The sequence below is a fragment of the Rhopalosiphum maidis genome, chromosome 1, assembly GCF_003676215.2.
Source record: "Rhopalosiphum maidis isolate BTI-1 chromosome 1, ASM367621v3, whole genome shotgun sequence".
Lineage (NCBI taxonomy): Eukaryota > Metazoa > Arthropoda > Insecta > Hemiptera > Aphididae > Rhopalosiphum > Rhopalosiphum maidis.
Window position 1 is genome coordinate 69,853,918 of NC_040877.1, and position 8,892 is coordinate 69,862,809.

Consider the following 8,892-nt stretch of genomic DNA (forward strand, 5'->3'; position numbering starts at 1 on the left):
AATAAAATAGAAACCCTAGTGAATAATAATAATAAAAAAACGACTTGATATCACTTATCACAGCTATGGAGGAATAAATTACGTGTCGTAGTTGTTATCGTCACGGTCAACCATGAATTGCGATAGTACTATTTGATGATAATATCGCTGCCGCCGAAATGTTCTAGACTTATATAGATCATTAATATTTGAATAGTTAAACCACCTATTAGAGAAACTACGTAAGTCAATAAAAGGAAATCCGAAGAAAACCGTAAAAACTGTTTTTACGCTATCCGTTATTGTATGACGGATAAATCAAGAAGTCTAATACTATAATAGTAAAATACACAAATTCAAAAAAAAAAACATGAGTTTTTTCCGAAAACGATGGTTTTAAAGCTAAAATTAAATTTATTTAACATTTAATTTAATATATAAGTGTAAAAAATAATAATCATAATACTAATTTTTAATTAAAAAAAAAAAAAAAAAACGATGACTAATTTGTATACTAACTTGAATAAATATCAAACATTAATTAAACACATTTAAAGTGTTGTGTTCTTGTATATTAAATTATTAAACAATCATATTTTTGACAATAAAATATTATCCCATAATCCAACTACTCATTTATACAGCTAATTACATCTAACAATAATTTAAAAATATATTTTGCATAAATTTTATTTTGACGTTGAAAAAAATAGAAATGATCAATTTGGGGCCCAAAAATTGTAAACTGTATTGGACCCATGAATTGGAAAATTTATGTAAATTAAATCAATAAAATAAATAGTTTAATTTCCATACAAAATAAATCATATCAGGCATTTTTATATTAACAAACGAACGAAATAAAAATAAGGTTAAATTATTGGTTGTAATCCAACATTTAATATAAGTAGGTATAAATGATTTTTTGAAATTGTTCAAATACAAACAATTTTTTACCGCAACAATCCTTCGCTTAGAATTAATTTTTTTGTACAACGATTAATGATATAATATAGTATTGAATTTATATTTAGTATATTACAGTGAGACATCTATTCAGTACTCCATGACAAGTGACAATATAGTACTTACCTACCTTTAGTATTCATTTATTTATTTAAACAGAATAATGGACCGTACTTAGCATGTTCTTTGCAGTTGTGCAGAGGCTCACAAAGACTTATCTAACAAATATTTTTCTTAATATAAATTTGATATTTACATAGATCTTGATAAAGAAAAATTAAAAACTATATTCTATATTTCTATGACTTATGTATTAAATTTTTTTAAGTCAAAAACTATACATTTTATGACAAATAAAACAATCTTAAACTCTATTAAAAACAATAAAAATTCTATTTTTAATAATATTACAGTTGGATTAATAGTAAATTATAAATATTGCAAAATATTAATAAAATAAGGCTCTGGAGAGAATCTATCCCCCCTCAACACCTCTTAATTTTGCTCTGGTTATGAAATGTAATCAAATGTCAAACTGTATGACGTATGTTATCATATTACGAGTACCTAAACCATATTAAGTTAATAATAATAATAATTTAAACTTCTGTACCAGATGTATAGACCAATCATAGAGCCGGAATCATTCATAGGTTTTATTTCATGTGCATTGTGCAGAATGGTAATATGCGATTATCGGAAATACACGTCTCAAATAAATAACAATAAATTGGTTAGTTGAAGATACATCACAATTACATTTATTTTTAGTACTGTTTATTTATTGTCAAGTTTGGTATTTTGTTTTTTTATTATAAAAAAAAATTGAATTCCTATACAAAGCGTTGAAAAGGCATTTTTTGATATTTTTTTAGAACATTTTAGATAATTTTTTGAGCATATAAATTCAGATTTTACTTGTGTATAAAAACTAAGTAGTATAATCACGATTATTATTACTATATTACGATATTATTGCTTAGTAGTAGGTTATTATTTTATTTTAGAGTTATTTATGTAGTGGATTATTTATGTTGTTGACTGCAGTAGTTGACCGCAATAATCGTTTGGCTTATTGATCGTCGACGGTCGGTATCGGATGTCGGGATGTATAATATTATGTACTATTTAGCCATGCACATTAGAGTTACTCTATGTTCATGTATATAGCATTGATTATATTATATTATTAGTATTTATAATTTTAAACAATGATTATAGTTATCAGGTTTGTCTTTATTAATAATTAATAATAATAATAATGATAATATTATTACAATTTTACAAAAAATAATGTTATGTTGAAATGTTTAATTGTTTAAAATATTCACTTGTTTTTTTTTCGTTCATTATGTTTGTATAAGAATTTAATAAAAACATTAAATATTATTTATTGTGTACAAATTAAAGATTCATTTTGTCGAAGTATAATTATAATCGTTATAAATAAGTAAAAACTATTGAAAAAAAAAGAAAGGAAAACATCCGTCTGTCGGTCACGTGAACAGTGTTCAATCGGAATTCGGAATTAAAATATTAAAATTAAATGAAATAAAAACGAAATAATTATATGTAATTAGCGCTATCTAATGACAAAATAAATTACATCACACGAGCATCCATTAACACAAATAAATTAAACCAGTAGAGGGCACTTCTGTTATGGTTTAAATACACTTAAAATAACTAAATCGAATATTATTATACTCGTACTTCGTAGTACACTAGTACATGATTTGAAATACAAATATTAAAACCTAATCTAAGTTAATAAGCCGTCATTACCATTGTTGCTTATTTACGAGTTAATAAGATTGCATGAAACGTAATAACCACTTAGGCATAGTATCGTCATGACTCGTGGTAAAAATATCAAATTGTTTTCAATACAAAAAACGATTTCACTGTGTAATAGAATTATTGTTTTATTTATGTAATTATAGCTAATATAATATAATTTTGAAAAATATTCAAATAATGCATTTTAAAATAATTATAACTTTTTTTAATTGCCAATAGGTAACGACAAAAACTATATTATAACACTACAGCACAGAAATTATAATATGTTGTCGTCAGAGGCGGATTTCCCATTAGGCACTACAGGCAGCTGCCTATAGTGCCTAATGGGAAACGTTTAGCAGTAATTTTAGAATATACTTTTCGTGAGTGTTTCGGATTGATGTAAAATGTATAAATACACATGTTATCAATTTACCTATATTGTATATTGTTCGTTAATGGTATTTGATTGTATGTTAAACCGTTATATTAATTACCTTTTATGTATTATGTTGATTAACCAAGATAATATGTAGCGGGACAATATTTTATGAACAAGTGAAAAAGTTGCACAATTTAAATTGTGTATTACAACTGTGTGTTAAAATAAAATGTGTTATAGCTTTTAATACAAGTGTACATAGTATAAATTTGTTTTAGTGAAAACGTGGTATTATCTTATTTGGTGGAAACGGAAACGGGTATACAATAATTATTAAAACAATAGATTTATGCAACGTCATAAATATATACTAAATGCCTAGGAGGTACTTATACCTATATAAACTATCTACACCTTGGCATATTACGCTTATATACCAAATTAAAGAAATATAACAATTATTAAACATTTAAATGTACATTTAGATCAATGGTTTTCATGCTGTATAATGTACTTATATAACGTTTAAAAGGTGTACACGTCTATATGCGATCACTGTTTTTTTTTTTAAATAGCGACAGTTCGCTAAACAAAATATGTTGTCGATTTTAAAGTTTTTTAATAAAATTATTTTATTTTTGTATTTCATTTTCATATTATGTTATTACTTAATACTTATTATCTATAGAAATTATTGTTAATTAAGAATCTATACTTATCTACATACTATTATAATTTTTCTTGGGTTGAGGACTTTTAGTTTTTTCTCTAGTTTTAGTTTGTCTAGAAAGGTCGCAGAACTCGCAAAATAATGTGAGTGATGTACTTTTTTTGTATAACACTGAATTAGAAGGTTATGTTTTAAAATAAATGTTTGTATGTTATTCATCATTGTTGCATACAAATTAGACAAATTAAGAGCCAATACCGTATTGGTATTTTATATAATGGTATAACATGAACTGTATAAGTATAATTTATTGGTATAATGAACATTTTTACTGTTTGTATTGATGAACCACAAAAGCACTTATATTAATTAGGTGATCTATAGCTAGATTTTGCTCTAAATTTGACATTGTGAGATTTCCTATCTTGTTTTTAATTCATTATTTTTTAATATTTGAATTGAAATGTACTTCTGATACAAAAATATTAAAAACTATAATCATGTATTGCCGGCTGGTAGTATTGATAATTATAATATGTATAATGGTGAAATACCTACATAATAATAATATTATTTATTTCTGTCGCACAGTTTATTGTTACAGTGTTATTATTACAAACAATACCTACGTCGAATAACTTATTATTCTGTTCTGAATGTATATTTTTATAACGTAAATTTATCGTATAATATATTAACGTACATTATACCTAACCTAACCTAAATACCTAATCATTAATAAATCAAAATAATATTACGCCCGTCGCCCGACGACGAAAACTGATCGCCGTCTGCTGCGGCCTGCCCAGCGATGCTGTCGAATTCAGCCAAATCACTTGATTCACTTGTAAATGGAGAGCCCCAAAAAGTATGCCGTGATTTCTTTGATTCGGTGTCAAAACAATATGGATCGGTTCCCAATATTGTATTTATGTCTGGTGCAGGTGATGCGTTGAAGATCCGATCATCGTCATCGGTATCGACGCAGTTAGTATCTACAGCGGATTCGACCAAACCGGACGGCGTGAAGGGTGACTTCACTCGTCTACCAAAGAAAGTAGAAACTATGGAGTTTGATGCCAAACATTCACATAACGTTTGATGAAACCGAAGCAACCGAAATTGAGTGCATTCCTATGAAAGTTTTTGTAGCCGACGTTGAAAATATAACAAAACCGGTCTATAATGTGCACGTTTATTCAGATCCAATAACTAACACTAGTCATGGAACTACCACTGAACGTAGACGCCGTTCGTGGTGGAAACGTACAAAAAAAATTCGTACGTCGAATGTTTTGTTGTGCGTAATATAGCCTATAGTTTAAAATATAATACAGTGTGGTTATTTTAACTTGTACGCAGTTATAAGTATACATATTATATATTTGAACCTACAAAAGTTCCTTATGGCTTATCGGGTTAGGTTAGGTAAAAATATTTTTATATTGTGTAAAATTAAAAAATTTAAAAAAAAACTTGACAAAAATTTGATTGAAGTTATTCAAAATGAAAAAAATGCCAACGGCACGTAGTGTTCCCAAGCGGTCACCCATCCAAGTACTAACTACGCCCGACGTTGCTTAACTTCAGTGATCGGATGAGAACTGGTGTATTCAACGTGGTATGGTCGTTGGCGACTCCAAAATAGAAAATAATAGTAATTAAATATCATAATCAAATGTTTAAATTGTTTGGTAGGTGATATAAGACTGAAAACTGAATTCAGTTAATTTTCAATATTTTTAAAAAATACTAAAAAGCAAACACTATACTTAACATAGATGTATAAATTGAGTGTTGATTTTACAGTAAAACATACTTACCTACTTATTTACTTATTATGTAGGTATAGTAATTTAATACTATCAGTATTGCCGGTATTGGTAAAATGTTTTGTCAAAGCACCTACGACCTACCTACTAATTAGTAGTTACGTTGAATTAGAACTTATAGTAGTTGAATATTCCGTAATCCGTATTAGGAATTTACCTGTCAATAATATCATACGACCGCGTGTACAAAATTAATCGATGGTAATTATAAATCAATTGTCATAATATAATCTATCGCACAAAAACTATAAATGTATAATATAGGTACCAGGTAGTGTATTTAACGTATTGCTAGTGTATCATTTGAACGTGTACGAAGATGCACAGTTTATTAGTTTATTTTATTTTATCAAAATATGTTTAAAAACCTGGGATTTAGAATGTTCGTAGATCAGGGCCGCGGCGGTCAAAACGAAATAGCTTTCTTTTTTTTTTAGATGGTAAATTTATTTCAGTCTATGGGCGGCAAAATCCTTAATCTGGTTGTCGTGCGGAGATTTGATTGAATTTTAGAAGGCTTAAATCTTTCTTTACAAAATAAGCCGTGCGAGCTTTGCCCCCACACCCCCTCACTAATATCAATATATACAGGGGACGCCGTTTATAAGACTTACAGATACAAGGTTCAGTTGCTTATTAGACTCAAAATCGTCTGGAACGATCAGGACGTATCCAAATAGGTACATTATAAAAAATTCGGTCATAAGACTCACCACTTCGCTTATAACACTCAAATTTCGTAAAAAAATAAACATTTTTGATTAAAATTTATAAATAAATTGGTTTTTAAAAATTACATATTTTTTGGGTTATATCTGGTTTCAATTCATGCTTTTTAATGTGTGTATTTACAACAAATTTTATCGAATTTACATTTTTTTGCAATTATTGTTATTGTAATATGAGTACGAGAAATATATTTTCGAAATATTATTACTCAAAACTAGCCACAATTACAAATATTTTTCATAAATAATAAATACATCACACATCTTTTATAATTTTTTATTAATATATAATAATTTTTATAATATGTATAATATGTATTATAATTTTAATTTTTTTTATCAGAATTTTTAAATTTATTAAATAATAGATATGTAATATGTAATATTATATGTATTAAAGTAAATTAAAATTAAAGCAAAATATATAGTAAAATAAAATTCATAAATATGTAATTCAATTTTTTTTCCACTTCGCCTATATGATTCATTCCGTCATTCGGTTATAAGACTCACTTTGTGCTGGTCTTAAAATGAGTCTTATAAGCGGCGTCCACTGTCTTACCTCCAATACGAGTTAACTACTAAATAACCAACTAATAATTACCAACTAAAAAGAAAATCTACTAAATACGCATCACTAACTACACATGTACTTTAAAATCATTTATTTATAAAATATTATAAATATTTTATTATTTTAGTATAATAAACCTAATTTGATTAGCAAATATATAAATAACGTTCTCAATACCTACTGATATTGATATCTTTTTCAATGTATATAATATTGAAGAGTTATTAAATTTTTTTATCCGTCCCGACTATAGTAGGTATATGTTTTAATAATTATTATATTGATCAAATTTCGGGAAAAAATATATTTTATAAAGTTCCAAGATTTTGGCAATTGCCAATTGTTGTAAAATAAGTCCAACGTCCGACCGTCCACATATGACTTTTAAAAATGTTCAATAATTTTTTTTTAAGTGGGGGGGCTAAGCCCCCCAAGCACCCCCAATCTCTGCTTATGCGTGCATATAAATTGTGTTTCTTATTCACGATAAGACTAAGTAATTTTTTTTTACGTGAAACTGTTTTTAATTTTTATACATAGTACATACAATTGATGTTTGCTTAGGTATAATATGAAAGAATCAAAATATTGCTTAATATTATGTTTCACGTGATTTAGGGGAAAACAGACACGTAGGTAATGGAATAGAGTCTATTCAATAAACTGTATACCGTTTATGCGATACACGTATAACCTCTAGATTCCCGACCACCAACACTGCAACGTTTTAGTACAATAGCGTCTCCGTGAGATTTAAGAACACACTATGCTCCCGCATGGTTAAAAGTGTAGTATCCGTCTTACAAACGTATAAGTATATAAAATTTTTGTTTTAATTTGCGATCAGTAGAACCAAATACCAATTTTGGGGACTATTCCAATGTGGATCTACCGGCTAAATATTTATGTATATATGCTACTTAAAATAGCAATGTAGGTACTTACTTGTATTATATAATATTGGTTGTTATATTCATACAGCAAAAACATTTTTTAAATCTGATAAAATAATCATCAAATATTTGAGTTTTGTAGGTTTTATATGGTGTTGTAGATAAAACGTACTTACTGTAAATCATTGTAAATTAATTTTGTGGATTCAAATACTGGAGCTTACACTCAAACAAAAGTCATTGTGAATATTAGTCTAGTCCAAAAATAATATAAAAATAAATGGTGCATCTCCACTATTATTAGACCACCAACTTAATGAAAACTCAAATATTTGATGATTTTTTTTATCAGAGGTAAAAAAATACTTTTGCAGTATGAATATAAAGATCAAAATTATACAGTACAAGTAAGTATACTTACATTACTATTTTAAGTAACATATATACATAAATATTTAGTCGGTAGACTACTCATTGGACCAGCCATTTATCGGTAGACCACACATTGGACCGGTCTCCAATTTTGTTTTGTTAGCTTTAATATCATAATAGTTTTGTAAAATTCAGAAAGCTCTTGAAACGAATAAAAATTAACAATAAAGCAAGTAAAAGTTTTTGGTGTACTTTTAAGTTCTAGTGGCATATCTAAAAGTCTGTGCGATAATTATAGTGGTACGATCAAAACTTACTGAAAAATATAATAGTAATTAATAATAAGTTCCTCGAAAACATTCCAAAGTTTACATTAAAATTTATAAACATTTTCAACCAGATAATAATAAAATAATCAATATTATTACGAGTAACAATGTGTTTATACTGAGTAGATCTGTATTTTATATACATGTTATCTTCATATATAATAATAATAATAATAATATTATATTCTTCTATTTGCCTGTTGTGAACGACTTGACCATTTTCAATAAAAGTTATATTAATAAATAATAGATTCCTCAAGACTCAAAAAGTGTTTGTAGTTTATCATTTTTAATTTTTAACTCTTATAGGTTTCTATAGAGTCGCTAACACATAAATTAAGTTTTGGTTACACGAAATTTTATTTATTTAAATGGATGCCATTGG

At 27.0% G+C, this 8,892-nt stretch overlaps 1 non-coding gene across 1 annotated transcript; it reads right to left on the reverse strand.

Annotated features, from left to right (window-relative positions):
* Positions 1-5,295: 5,295 nt before the first annotated feature.
* LOC113550740 lies at positions 5,296-5,414 on the reverse strand. The gene has a single exon (XR_003405051.1). It is a non-coding gene; the product is annotated as a 5S ribosomal RNA (ribosomal RNA).
* Positions 5,415-8,892: the final 3,478 nt, after the last annotated feature.